General features: G+C 42.5%; 1 protein-coding gene and 1 long non-coding RNA gene across 2 annotated transcripts in view; both read left to right on the top strand.

Annotated features, from left to right (window-relative positions):
* The first annotated feature begins 158 nt into the window (after positions 1-158).
* On the top strand, positions 159-4,516 carry LOC118336289. Its single transcript, XR_004797099.1, has 3 exons — positions 159-458; positions 729-883; positions 3,970-4,516. It is a non-coding gene; the product is annotated as an uncharacterized LOC118336289 (long non-coding RNA).
* Positions 4,517-5,729: 1,213 nt separating this feature from the next.
* The window catches only part of LOC118335335 (glutamate receptor ionotropic, kainate 5-like), a gene marked incomplete at its 3' end in the record, with an annotated part of 42,661 nt that continues 33,614 nt past the window's right edge, over positions 5,730-14,776 (top strand). The window contains 1 exon segment of the mRNA XM_035671573.1: positions 5,730-6,015.

A 14,776-nucleotide genomic window follows, 5' to 3' on the forward strand; every position in this document is an offset into this window, starting at 1 on the left:
TGGGAGGGTGCAGGGAGAGAGAGAGAGAGAGATAGAGAGAGAGAGAGAGAGAGAGAGGGAGAGCTGATTAGATTGGAGAAAGCCAAGGAGGTACGGGTATACTATTGAGCAAGGGGAGAGACAGAGAGGAGAGAGGCAGAGGGGAGGGTGACTAAGTGAATGCAGTTTGCTGCCGCGTGTCGCCGAATCACAGCGAAGTCCACAGGCAGCCAGACGGATTGGACCTGAATCAACAAATGGATACAGAAAAACTGGATGTACACTGCATATGAGGAGAAAATTAGGGAGGACGGAGAGTCTGCCTTCATATCCGTTTATCTCTGCATCAGATGCTGCTGTGAGGAACCCACGGGGAGGGAAAGGAAAACAGCGGACAACTCATTTCTCCCTAACATCCTTGGAGCTGTGAGCCAGAATAGAGTCGACTGTGGGACTCGCTGGGATTGAATATATGCTCAGTAAGTATTTGTATAGGCTGCAAATGCCAGTGTATGAGCGTGTGTATGTGTGTGTGGATTGATGCCTCCGGCTTGTGCACTGCCTCTGATGCTTTTTTCATGAAGAAAGAGAAAATAAGAGAGGAAGAAGGGAATGCAAATGCAGTTGTACTGCAATGTCTCTTCTATTGTGATATGCTCTTTGCATCACTGAACAGGTTTTTTTTTTTTTTCTAATTTAAACAACTACCCCAGACTTGACTCAGTGTGTTTGTGCCTTTTCCTCCACAGTGCCGGTGTGTGTGTGCGAGTGTGTGTGTGTGAGCTGATAATAGCAGCCCCATTGGTATTCAGCGGAGGGAGCTCCAGGATCTCGCTGCGCCTTTCCCCAGGATGGGATCACAGAGCAGGGATTGTGCTCGCCTGTGGAGAGCCCGCTGAAATGGGTGAGTGTCCGTCCTTCTCTTCCTCCTTTTTTCCTCTTTCCCTTCATTTTCACCTCTCATTTTCTTGTTTCTTTTACCTCTCTGTCTGCCTCCTCTCCTTCAGTCTGCAGTTATGTTCATAACATCTTTCACCACTGATGGGTTTTCCCTTCATTTCCTTGGGTCTCTCACACACTCATGCTGTCCAACCCACCTCCCTACCACTCCCCCACCTGTTTCCCTCCATCCGTCCTTCCGTCCTCTTTTCATCCAGCATCCATCTCTCCTCATCCCCTTTACCCCCATCGAGACATCAACAGGCCTATCCAGTTTGATGGATTTGGAAGAAATCTGAATGGCTCAATTCAATTTGTTGCTTCTCACCCCCCTCTCCCCCTTATTCCCTCTTTGCTTCTCTATCTCTTCCCCTCTTCGGCTGTGTCACCCCTCCCCCCTCCATCCCTCTCTTGGTGTCTTCAAGCTCCTCTCTACATTCTGTTTGAATTCAGACACACCGAAGACATTTGAATCTGACACTGGCAATGAATGGAGATGCCATGGATGTGTGTGTGTGTGTGTGTGTGTGTGTGTGTGAAAGGATTGCTATTTCTGTTTCTGTGTGTCAATCTTTTTGATAGCGTTTCATGTGTGTGTGTCTGACACAATGCAGAGAGGGCAGAGGTGTGTGTTCAGCCTCAGTGTGTGGGATTGGTAGAACAGAAGGTTATGAAGTAGATCAATGTGTTTAATTGCTGCAGGTATGACAGCTGTGACACGTATGAACACACACACACACACGCACACAGTCACTCGCTTTACACTCACCTTGGTCTTTGCACTCCTTGCTGACATACCTTCTGCACACCAATTCACACCCACCTACATCTTTTCACATGTGCTACAGAAAGGCATGCTAATAATGCCAACAAAGGCTGTGCAGACAGATACACACATACACACACACATGCATACACTGAGTATTCACCTAATCAGTGAGCCAACACACACACATGTCTCATCCTAAATGGTCCTGGGAGGATATGGGTGTCACAGGAGGGTCACATCTATTCACACAGCAGTATTGATTGTAGCTGATACACTGAGTGGCCTCTAATGTTTCATTTTAAAATAGACCATCACCTCACTGGACTCTGGAAAATGGAAGAAGTCACTAAACCTATTTAATGATTTCATTTTGATCTGTCAAAAGAGGTGATATTGTTGCTGCGTGGCTCTGAGTTAATATCTACTTTTAAAGAAATGCATGCTTTCTCTGTGCTGTTCGGAATTAAGAATCCATCACACAGCTGTGAGCTTTTTGATCAGAATTCAAAAAGTACTTTTGTATATTCAACAGGTGCAAACTGTTGCATAGTAACAGAGACACGACTACCTGTTGGGTAGCAAAGATTTGACATCCTGCGGCTATTTTTAGGTTCAGGCAATTTAGGCTATTTGACAAACGGGGGTATGAAGGACATTTTTAAAAAAGAAATTCAGACCAAACATTAGTTTTGCCATCTGTCTTCCGCTTGCATACCTGTCTGCCTGACAGATGTACGAATATGTCTTGGCACAAAGTAAAGGTACATAAATGTAACAATATCCATCATGGAGCTGAATAATTGATCAAAGTATACATCACTTATGACTCCCAAAAGGCACTACACTTTAATTGTGTACATAAAAAAATGTCCTTGTGTTACTCCCAAATCTAAAATTATTCAAAAACACGGAAAATTGCTGTTTGTGGCAAACTGTTACTGTGCACAAGATCTAATTTGCTTCTTGTCTTTATGAAGATATTTTCATCTATGTAATTGTATTCTTCTGTTTATTTATTTCTTGAACAATTCAATTCTGCTCGACGACTAATTTAAGAGATAATTTTCATTTTAAAAGATTAGTAAAACTAAAAAAGCACAGATTTACCCCTAACAAGCTTTGTTTACAGTATCAAAGTGTATCAGCCCACAATCCCTGTATCCTGTATTATACTGAAAAATGACCTGATTATTGCTTCCCTCTTATTAGGTTGAGAGCCAAAGGCCTGTCTGTCTTGACTAGGGCTGTCACTTTTTCAAAAAATCTAGTTTGAACTAATTCAAACTGATATGTAATTTGTTTGAACCCACGTGGCTTTAAAACCATGCGGCCTTAAATACATTGCAGAAATTACTCTGTGTCGTTCACTTATGGTGCCTCAGCTGCCTCAGTTGAGTGACAAGCTAGTTTTACCATAATGCAGTTGCATTTTACAAAGTTAGCAAACAGCCCTGTCTTTTTGCACGATTTCTCCATCTACACTGAATCCAAAATGCTTCCTCCAATTACCTCTAAGAGGGTTTGGTGTCATGATTATCTATTGAGCACAGCTCTCATGTCTCTCATTTCCTTCTTATGTTAGCAGAGAGACCAACCAATAGTTTACTCAAGACAACAGGGCATGCAGTGGATCAAACGGTGTCCCAGGGTATTTTAGGAACAACCCTGCTAGATTAAATAAATATTCTAGATGTTTCCAAATTTGAATGCTAGTTTGAATTTTGAATAAAAATGACAGCCCTAGTCAGTCAAGTATGCCTACTTAAAACTGACCACTACCATGAGCCTGGACTGCAGTCCTCCACCTGCCTCAGGCACACTCACCAGTCAGAGGTCTCTCTCTGTCCTTTAGTTGGGCTCCTGCACATGCATCTTGCCTTGGATACTGTGGAGTGTGATAGACAGCTAACTTGGAATTGAAGAAAAAGACAGGAGAAATGATTGGATGAAAGGAGGCTAGGTGTAGATATAAAATTGGATAGAGGCAATAGAAGAGAAATGTGACGGGGAGAGTGTTTGAAGATGAGCTTGTTGGGGGACAGTGAAAGGATCAAATCATAGAGTGAGTGGAGAGTAGGAAGGAGCAAACAAGCAGCAAAGTCGGAGGAAGAGTGACAAGGACGGAATAGACAGCAGGACGACAGGCGGGGTGGAGTGTGACGAGGAGGAGAATGACGTACGCGATAAGGCAGAGTGACACAAATGTCACCATGCTAACCTTTCATGCACTCTTGCTCTCTCTCCTCTCTTCTTTCTTGCCTCTCTTGTTCTTCTCCTTCTAGATCTGAAGCCTTGCAGAGATGGACACCAAATGGGCAACATGGAAGCCAACACACACCCTCCAGCGACTAGCTTTCCACACCTAACCGCCGCCACCATCTCCAGCCATCAGCTGGAACCATCCCAGCGAGGACTGAACCTGCAGAGTTGAGGCCCGACTCAAGAGAGATACCAGAGGCCGTCTACTGGAAGCAGAGACAAGCAGAGGGGGACAAGCCTCATAGGAGTTGTCTTACAACAATCCAATCAACCTGTTGAGCATACAATTGAGCTTCTTGGACTTCATCTAAAATAAAATAGGCTGCAGTGATGCTTGAGCAATGGTATGGAGCTTTTGGACATGTCCGGATTTATCGACCGGATATCCTATCGAGATTACGACACTTTTGTGCACACCTCAGAGCTGGGCCACTTTTCCAGATTGGCTTGTGGGCAAAAGCGAGTAATTGAAAATCCCCTCTCCAGAGGATCTCTCTTCTGACTTGTTGTGGGGGAAGAGTGTGTTTTTTCTTTTAAAGGAACAATTAAAAAAAACACTCACTTTGTCCGACATTTTACCCCTCTTTCTTTTTCACCGTCTTTCTCACACATTGCGGAGAAATACATTATGAAGCAGCACCATTCTTCTTCATCCTCCCTTGGTGATGGAGAGAGAGGAGGGACAGACTGTCCAGAATAGATAACGAGCAAGGAGACTGGCACTGAGGAGAGGAGGAGAAAAAGCAGAAGATAGAGAGAAACAGGTAGAGAGAGAAAGAAGAAGACAGAGAAAGAAGCAGAGAAGGCTAGAAAAAAAATAGAGAATTAACTAGGATTGTTTGAAATCCTCTTGGAGACTTAAAGTCTTTTTCTAATTCGTCTGTGCGGTGTTGGAGGCTAGTTAGCAGAATGGGCAGGGGAGGGGTCAGGATTTACACCAGGGGGGGCACTTGAGCAGGAGAGTAGGGTTATGTCCCCCCTGCACCTGCCTGGTCTGTATGTCAGTGTTTGGCAGGAAGACAGACGGAAAGATGGCCTGGTAAACAGACAGCCGTACTGAATGATAGACAAGCTCTGAGGCTGGTAAGATAGACAGACAGGAAGATAGACAGACAGACAGACAGAAAAACGGGTACACAGCCTATTCCAAGTGTCAGGCAGAGAGCCAGGCAGACATCCCACAGTAGACACTGTGCGATTCATTGTCATTCTATGCAGTGTGTGAGGAAGAAACAGAGGGAAGGAAAGAAAGAAGAGGAGCATCCCTGTGTTTGTAGCTTCTGGAAAATCTCACTTCATCTGCATCCACCTCAGTCTGTAGTGTGGCAAGCCCATGCACTAAAGAAAACAGGCTGGGAGGGTGGGGGCTGTTACTAGAAAGGAAATACAGGTTGGAGAGAGAGAGAGAGAGAGAGAGGGAGGGAGGCAGGCAGAGAAACAGAGGGAGAGAGCAGGTGTCGGAAATCCTCCCCTTCATCTGCTTGTCATTTACTCCTTTATGTTCTCTCGTCGTCTGGTGAGGTGATTGGTTTTCCGATGCCGGCGTTCTTCTGCTCATAGGCCCACCGCAATCCCGAGGAAAACAAGAGGTGGGCAGACAGAGGAAAGCAGAAAAAGACAGAAGAAAAGAAAAGGTGGAGCCCAATTTTGATTGACTAATTTTTCAAATCTTCCTTTTCTTATTTGTCAAGACGGGCTCTTGTTATTTTTCCGCTTTTTTTTCTTAAAGTTTGAGATAGAGAGAAGAAAAACACCGGCCCAATCAATCCCTCATTCTCTTTGTACACAGAGTTGAACCTCTCCACTCATCAATTGTTGATTTTTCTTGCCGTGTCCTAAAGGGATTATTTTCTCCATCTGAGTATAAACACTGGAACCCTCCAGATTCCCTCTATTCACCTCCAATGACACAGTGTGAACCACTCTGACTCCCCCAAGGCAACCCCCCCACACCCCAACCCTTCGGCTGAAGTACTAAAACCCGGTGGTCTCAGATCTCAATGCCTGTGTTGACTCACTACTACAGCATTATTATGGCACAGCGCTTCTGATAACGTCTGATTCATTCTGTAAGTAGGACTCTCTCTCTTTCTATGTGTGTATGTATGTGTTCACGTGTTCACTGCATGTCATTAGCATGTATTCAGAAGTATGCAGAAACAAAGATGTGGTGTGTCTTTCTGCAGAGTGTTAGTTTTGTGGTGTCTTCACAGCAGATTTGCTTTACTGTGCTTCCTCTGCTCCAGGCAATTGAAGCATGTGTGTTTATGTGTGTGTGTGTGTGTGTGTGTGTGTTTGCCAAAGACAGAGATTTTGATCTTACAGCCAAGCTTACAACAGCATCAGAGTAGTGTCAGAAAGAGGCGAAGGAGGTGCCTATGTGTGTGTGAAAGGGGTGGTGTGTGTGCACGCCTACATATTGGTCCTGAGGTTAATTTGAACTAATTAGTGGTGAGTATTTTTGCTTCTCAGAGCAGTTTTTTGGTTCTGTGTCAGTGTACTTGCATTCATTAGGGTGAGATGGAAAGGGGATGGGGGGCTAAAACTGAAGAGGGTGAACCAGCTAATGAGAATGACTCTGATTCCCTGACTAGTTCTTTGTTGCCTCCATTTCACATCTAATGCCCTGAGCATTACACCCCGGCTGCATATCATTTCAGCCTCCTTTTATCTCCCTATGTGTTGCCTTGGATGAAACCCTATCCTGAGACCCAGCCTCTGCAATGTCCTGCATATTACTAAGCCCATCTATCTCCGCGGACACATCCACATCTTTATACACTCCCACAGTCACCAGGCCCTGCACCGGGAGACGCTCAATCAAGATAGTCCCTTCAAACAGACCAATGAACTGTGAATAACGCCATTACACAAACTCCTAGCTCAGAGCGTTACAGAGACACAAAGATTGGGAGGGTGGAAAAATGGAAGGAAAAAAGCAAGAGAGAGAGAGAGAGAATGAAAAACATTCTGGAGAACAAGAGCAGAAGGGGAATGAGAGAGGAGACAGAGAGTGTGAGACAGAAAGCAACAGAGGGGAGAACACAGAGGCGGGAGGGTGAGAAACAGAGAGGGAAAAGGGAGGGCGTGTGTCTAGAGGGGCCGCGGAGCAGGAAAAGACCTCTGCTCCATGGGAGCACTCTGATGGGCTTAGCAAGGCCCTGTTTTGTTCACTCTGTTGGTCAGCCTCTCAGAATTAAGATTACTAAATAATACGATTACTGCAGCTGCACACTGATAACACGCTGCTGCCGATCCCCTTTGTCACTGTCAGAAGACCCAGAGAAGAGAGGAGGAATGGCATATGATGGCATCAAAGGCATGACAGTACTGACTACATTACACTCATAAGGGCCCATGCTTCACAACATGGCTTCTCTGTTTGCCGCTGAGTAAAGAGTCGGTGTGACTTTTCATACTACAAGGCGCCATAAACAAAACGATACTGGGGCAAATAATGTCGACCTGGGTTTTTTTCTTCAAGTAGATGGTGTCATCATGTCCAGTCATGTGACATAAATTTTGAGTATGTTTTTTCTCCAAAAGGGACAAAAAAAACCAAGCAAACAGGGAAACCGCTCTGTATATTATCTGATTCCACACGTGTAAACATAAACCAAGGCTCTCATGGTGAGACTTATGCCCCTTATCTCGATGTTTTACACCGCGTCTTCTGCGTGGGCTATTTGTTTCATGTTTCCACGCTTGACAGATTTGACACGGATACCTGCCAAGTTGACCTTGCAGTTTAAAGTGTAATAAAAGCTGAATTCCCAGGCTGTGTTTCACATCGATACGTGTTCTTCTGGTAGCTGATAAATGGTCTCCCACCCCTCGGGAGAGGGGAAAAACAAGCAGACAGCAAAAACTGCTGTCCAGTCCCGCTCAGTGAAAGTAAAGTACAATCGTCTGAAACCCACTGCTCCCAGAGTAGTGAGCTAATATCAGGGTTGGACTGGGCTCGAACCCCCTCCTATGAGATATGAAGTATCTCCACTCTCCTCTCAGCAGGAACAACCATTTGCCTGCAGAGCTAAAGATTAGCTTGGAGCAGGAAACAGAAAAGACTTATTTAGCATGTGATGGTATGGTATAAAAGTAACAAATAACAAAGCAGAGCAAAGGGCACAAAACGAAATCAATGAAATATGACACACAGCACAAACATGGAGCTTAAAAAAGCCCTAAAACAATGCGAGTAGGCAACCGTTCCTTTCAGTTCCTGTTCCTGTGCAGCACATTTGTCATCTAGTGGAGGTTTCATGTACATGTCATGCAGTGTATTTGCTTCAGTGACATCGAATAAACTTTGACCCCGGGGCCCTCCCCAGCTGAGCCCCGTAGTCACAGAATAACTGTATGAGTCACTTTGTAGAACCAGTATAGCTCCAGTCACAAAGCATCCATATTGAATCACACGCACTCTGCTCAGCGAGACCAGACATGCAGAAAGGCAATGTGGAGATGATGTGCCAGATTATCAGTCGTGTGTTTGTGTCATTCGGTCTCCCCTTTTTAAGCGCTTCTCACAGCGGCAGTACTGGGCTCGTATAGTAAATCATTTCACTCGACTTGGTCTAAATTGTGTCAGAGATGCACATGGTTCATAAGATAATTTTTCACGTTGGGTTTCAGATTGTCCCATTGCCCCTGTTTTTACCAGTTAGGTTCCTTTCAGATCAGTGATCCCATCATCCCTCAGGGTTATATTTTCTAATCGCTGGTTTAGATTTTTTATTTGCTGGTTACAGTTTTGATTTGAGTTATTGTTGAGAGAAAAAAAAACAAATTTTCACATTATTTGCATCATTCGTCATTTTACAGTTCTTTGGTGGGAGCAGCTATTCTCTCTTCAAAGGTGGTCAGCAGCTGTTTTTAACTGTGCTGTAATGTAGAAGCTGTAATGATTCATTCTTCTCAGAAAGGTGTGCAATTATAGTGTTATAGCTGTAATAGATAATTGCTAGACAGTTGTCAGCACTGGATCCATCATTTTCTTATCAACTTGAGACTGTGATTGGCTTTTGCTATCATGTCCCATGATGCCTCTTGCGTGGTAGTTCACCCCTGAAGTGTCTCAGACAGCCCCTGCTCCAATGCCAGCCGGGCTAATTTGGGATATGAGATCTCTTCTAACGCTGAGCAGCACTTCAGTTTCCTCTGCCTTCAATCTTCCACCGCTTGACCACCAGTGCGAGGCACTGCAGCCTGCACTAAACCTTTGCTCCTCATTGCCTAATGGAGCACAAAAAATGGCCCTGTTTGCTTAGTCGTTTGTCCACTCCTGCTTGCTTCAGGCTAGCTGGCCTTGGGGAAAAGATTGAGTGAGTGTATGAGTGTGTGTGTGTGTGTGTGTGAGCAGGATGACAAGAAATGGACATTAGGACACACATGCCCTTTCCATAATGTGCTCCCGGCTGGGCTGTTTGGCTGGCCATAAAGTGAATGCCGCTAATGGCCTCTCAGTTAATGGAGTCATTAAGATTGGATTGCAAAAAGATAAAAGCAATGTGTATAATGTGTGTGAACCGGATGGAAGTGTGATCGTTTGTATATGTGTACTGTTACTGTAACCACCTTGTGTATTTCTAGTTATTTAGTGCTTCACCCAGGACAACACTAAAGGCAGCACTGACAGTCCCCTACATTAGCATTGGTAGAAAAGGTCAGTATTCTATCACTGTAATTGTAATACGGTCTGAGGCTCAGGCGATCAGTCTTGACCCGGTCCTATGTCCTAATCAGTTGGCTGGCGGAGGTTTAGAAAGTCACGGCTATAATGTTTCACCGCTAGATTGCCGCTACATTGTGTGAGTTTGTAAGTGACAAAGGCTGATAGGCTTCATTTGAGGTCATTTGAGGACCTGTACCCGAGAGAATATGGCAAGGCTGGCGAAAGGCATTCTGGGTAGTGTTGCGTGTTGTTTCATGGTGGCATGACTGCTTATTAAGTCTATGTCAATTTCTTGATTCTTTCCAGAGGGTCTGCTTATGTCACCGTGCTCATCATGTTTTAAGCTTCAGCGGAGGTCGGTCCAACTTGCCTCATTCACTGTTTGTATTCAATGAAACGCAGCCTTTATTGCACCAAAAGGGAAAGCTAGTTTGCAGGCAGAATTAACCTTAAATCATGGGATAAAATAATTAAAACAGAACAGAAAACTCTTTCTAATTAGGCCAGACAGAGTCAATAGCTTGACTGCTAAATTATGTGGATGTTCATAATTGTTTTTCTAAACTTTGCAAAGTATAACTTTAAAAAAACAAAACAAATCAAATTTAAAATTGAGGTGTATATACACACTGTTCAGAGATATTCCACGCACACAAATCTGTGCCTGTCTCGTGGTAATAACCATATTTATCTGGCAAAGGTGTCAGTCCATGTATCAGAAGATCAGAAAATACGTTTCAGTGAAAGAGCGCACCTTTTAATCTAATCACTTACTAAGCAGGCGGAGCCCGTAGCTGGAAAATGGAGTCTCAGCAGGGGATGTCATACTGCAATCACTGATCAAACCTGTCTGCACATCCCTGAGGAGGCCTGAGGGGGTCATGCAGCAAAATAAAGAAAACTGGTTTAATTCCACTGTTATATTATTTTGAGATAGAATAGTGAGGTTATATTATACGAGTAACTGTTCTGATTTCATTACCATTAGTCAGTATCAACAGCGTCACAGTCGGAAATTATAGTGGATTGGAATTATATGTTTATATGTTTGGGGAGCATTTTTGTGAATGTGTTTGAAAACCCACATTTAGACAGTGTGACTATAGTAGAAGGAAAATGTATTTTATTACAGTATGAGCTCAAGCACTCTGCTAGCAGTCTTGTACTGTTCATCCATTCTGGTACAACTCTACATAATTGCTTTTGTGTGAAAAATTGTTCAGAAGTCATTCAGGTAACAGCATTGTCAGCCTTGGTCTAGTGAGTCTATTTTACATTTTAATGTTTCACTGCGGTTCCTGCTGAGCGGCAGTTTGCCTGACAGTGTAATAATGGCACTCATCATGATATCTACAGGTGTCGCCTCTCTGAAGCTGATGATTAATTAATATACATAGGACTCAGCCCAGCTCTGATAGACTCTATAGGACTCCAGGGTGGACCTGGATCAGAATTTCCATATATTTGCTTTAACATACTTGAACGAACAAAATACTGGTTCCATATAGTGTTTTTCAGGTTTTTCAAAGTAGTAGTTATTTTGTTTATTGTGATGCACATGCACCAGTGCTCAACCCATGTGGACCAAATGTGCTCTTGCAGTGGTGAAACATTTGTCAGAAAATAATAATAATACATTTTATTTTTAGAGCATGGTAATCAAAGACACATAATGGTAACAACACACTGAAAGTATATCTATCTAACACAACAGCTATATATATAAAAACACATAGCTTTATGTTTTATGCTTAAAATGTGTCTCCTCTCCCAAGATCTACAAATAAAGTCACAAAAAAATATATAATAAAATATATAATATAATATTAATTAATAATAAAAAAAATATTTCACAAAAAAGTGAAGGCCTTAAATCATTACATGATTAACAATAAAATATTAAAGAGGCCATGTTATGCCTCTAGTATGTCTTAAGTATTGCTTTTTTGTGCATGTAAAAGGTCTGCAAAGTTAAAAGTTAAGTCCAAAGGCAGGTACTGAGTCTCCCACAGAAAACACTGCTCCTGAACTGTCTGACACGTCTTGTTCAACCTTTTCTTCCGTTACTTGTGTATATCATGTCTACGAAATACAGCACCACCTCCGGCTAGGTTACCATCTTAACCTGGGTGACTGTCCTGGCCACTAAAACCTAGTCAGTCTAACTTGCTGTCTGCTGTTGTTATTTCCCTCACTCAGACATAAAGAACAATTTGCATGAATATTACACTGTTCATCAGTTTTGTAAAATCAAAATGAATCATAGAAAAGAAAGATTTCAGCTCCCTAGTCCAGGAATGTCCTTGCAAAAAGATTTTTGGTAAATTTCCTAACGTCCCATCTCATTTCACGACTGATTTTCATCTCAACTAGATATCCACAAAACATTACACAGCATTTTCTCAAGAAAATATGGCTAGCATAAATAAACGTGTCATTCTAGGACGTTAATGAAATCACCCTCCTGAGAGTTTTCATTTCTTATATCCATATTTTTATTTATTTATGGAATTTCCTACCTGGCCAGATGTCAGACCCCGGCAGATGCATCATTCTCTGTTACATAATCAGTAAAAAAAAACTGTAAACAGCCAAAACTGCATCTTACTGATATATAGCACATTAAATACAAAGATGGTGTCTCTGTTTCTTGTTCCTAAAATATAGTCTCAGGCCAAGTTTAATCAACACTTCCATGTTTTGCCCTGTGTCTCATTGTTTCCACACCCTGGTATTTTGGGATTGTGAGTCAAGAGCCTGCAATCAGCTCCACCAATCAGAAGTATTAACATGCGAGTCAGTTCCAGCTCAGCTGCCTCGGTCCAAATGGTGATGCAGCAGTTGATTATGGGCTACTGGGTGATTTTAAACTGCTGAATATTTAATTGACTCAGTGAAACATAATACTCCAAATGGGCTTATATCATGTCATTATAACTGAATTAAAAAAATACAACAGATGTGATTAATTAACCCATTTGTGATTTTATGAGCTTCAGATTTCAACTAACGTGTGGTGGGGTCTGGAATAAATGGCTGCATTTTTTTCCTCTAAGTCAAAACTTTGCTGCAGTGACAATCCCCGACCACTGCTCCCTGCTGCAACCACACACACACACACGAGTCATGAATTAGTATAATATTATCTGCATCATTGCCTTTTTGAGGTATAACTTTCATATTAGCTCAGATGTAAAATGGTAGCCTGTGAAAAACATAAATTCAGACACCCAGTGAGCGAAGTGTTGGCTGTAATTAAGCTCATATAGAGGTGTGCGTGACATAAAGTAAAAATGCTTCGCCAAAGCAAAGTAGCCCTCTAAACGGTCTGACACCTTCCTCAGGGTGATACTTTTTCCTTCACTTGAGTTACACAATAGTAGCACATCCAAGAGGCTCAGTTAAAATGAAAAACATTTTTTGTCTCTTGTTCAGTGGTACTTGATGAAATCCACAGAGTTGTTTGACCGGTGTTTACTTTAAGTTCTCCTGAGCTATTCACTGGCTCAGGAATCAAAGTCTAGAGCTCGAGTAATTTATCTAGCGCTTTTCTCTCAATCTCCAAGTGCTGTGGCTCTTAGTTTAACCAAATATCACATTAAAAAGGAATACTATAATGTGCTTGATGAACTGCATTTGTACACGAGAAGATACGAAGGATAGGCATTTTATATTTGTGTATATACATGAACATCTGACGTAGCCTGTGTGTGTGCCATGCGAGTGCCATGTGTATATATACCAAGCTAGCATGTGCAAGAAAAAATATTGTGTAGGTGTTTTTTCAAGATGTGTGATCTGTGAAGATGAGAGCCGTATTGTGCAGCTCGTCTGTGTTTATAATTTCTTTGAATTCCAAACATGATGAAACCTTAAAGGGGGTCATCTGTGCATTCTGCCAATGTCCTGGTTAGCGCTGGTTTGTTGTATGTGTAATATGTGTAACAATCAATGTATTTCACACAAGCGGCGCTGTGGTCATGCTGAGAGGCACAGAGGATTTCAGACTACCCATGAGACAGTCTTCGATCCAAAGTAAAACAGGTTGAGAGAGCGCATACTCTCCGGATTCACACAGGTGATACCAGCCCATTTGCACCTGCTGTCAGCCTCAGCCCTGCTGTTTGCAGGTCAATAGTAGAAAATAATATAAGGAAGTCAGAAAAATACCTGGGGACATGTGTATCTTAAAGATTAGATTATAGCTGTTAGTAATTAGTAAGAAAAATGGGGAATAGGAATAATATTATATGTTGGTATTATTTCATCATATATACCATCTAAACCTGCATTAACTGATTTTTTGTCCACTTGGGAGCAGCAGAAACAACCTCTGAACACTAGACTGACACATTATCACCTCATAAAGTTCACATGACCCAGCAGATACAGAGAAACATTAGCAATTTTAATCATCTGGCCACCAGATGAATGTAAATCCTATTTTCACTCTCGCTTTCAGCTCTGTTTTTGGTATTAACCAACACCTGAGGGAAATGCCTGCTAAATGCTCCAATATGTTCACCAACTAGTCACTATCCTTTTTTCTCTGTGCTGTTTGGTGCTGGGCAGGTAGTGTACAGTGGGGTTTTTTAGTGTCTTTTTGCTGAAAACAGCTATGTGCTTTGTTTAGAGTAAATGCTGGTGTAAGAAGTAGGAGTGAACTGAAACAGAACTGAAGCCAAAACAATCAGCTGAAATATGTTAAAATGTTCATTAGGGTTTAGGGGAACTACATAATCAGCTGATCCTTTTCTGTGTCAGAAATACAAACGACTCCTTACATACAGCAGCTAATAATTTGCATAATATATCAGAAAATAAGGTTTGTAACCTGATTTCTTCCTGGTGGACATCCAAATACACACCAGGTAGCTAATTAGCAGGTATATGTATGTTGTTTCCCCAGGGAAGATTCATTGTTTACCCGACAATGTCAGACCTTTGCCCACTCCGACAAATGAGGACAAAACACACAGCCATCATTTGCACTGCCTGAAGATTTGCGTAAGCCCGGCTCCTGATATCACCATTTTCCAATTTCGCCACCTAGTCTCAATGGGACATAATCAGTTGTTAGCGGTTGGCCAGTGGCACTTGCTGGTGATATCCTGTCCACGATAATAACAACGGCGTCTCATAAGGGGATAACCAGC

The sequence above is a fragment of the Morone saxatilis genome, unplaced genomic scaffold, assembly GCF_004916995.1.
Source record: "Morone saxatilis isolate NCDOM2014 unplaced genomic scaffold, NCSU_SB_2.0 Contig24, whole genome shotgun sequence".
Taxonomy (NCBI): Eukaryota; Metazoa; Chordata; class Actinopteri; family Moronidae; genus Morone; species Morone saxatilis.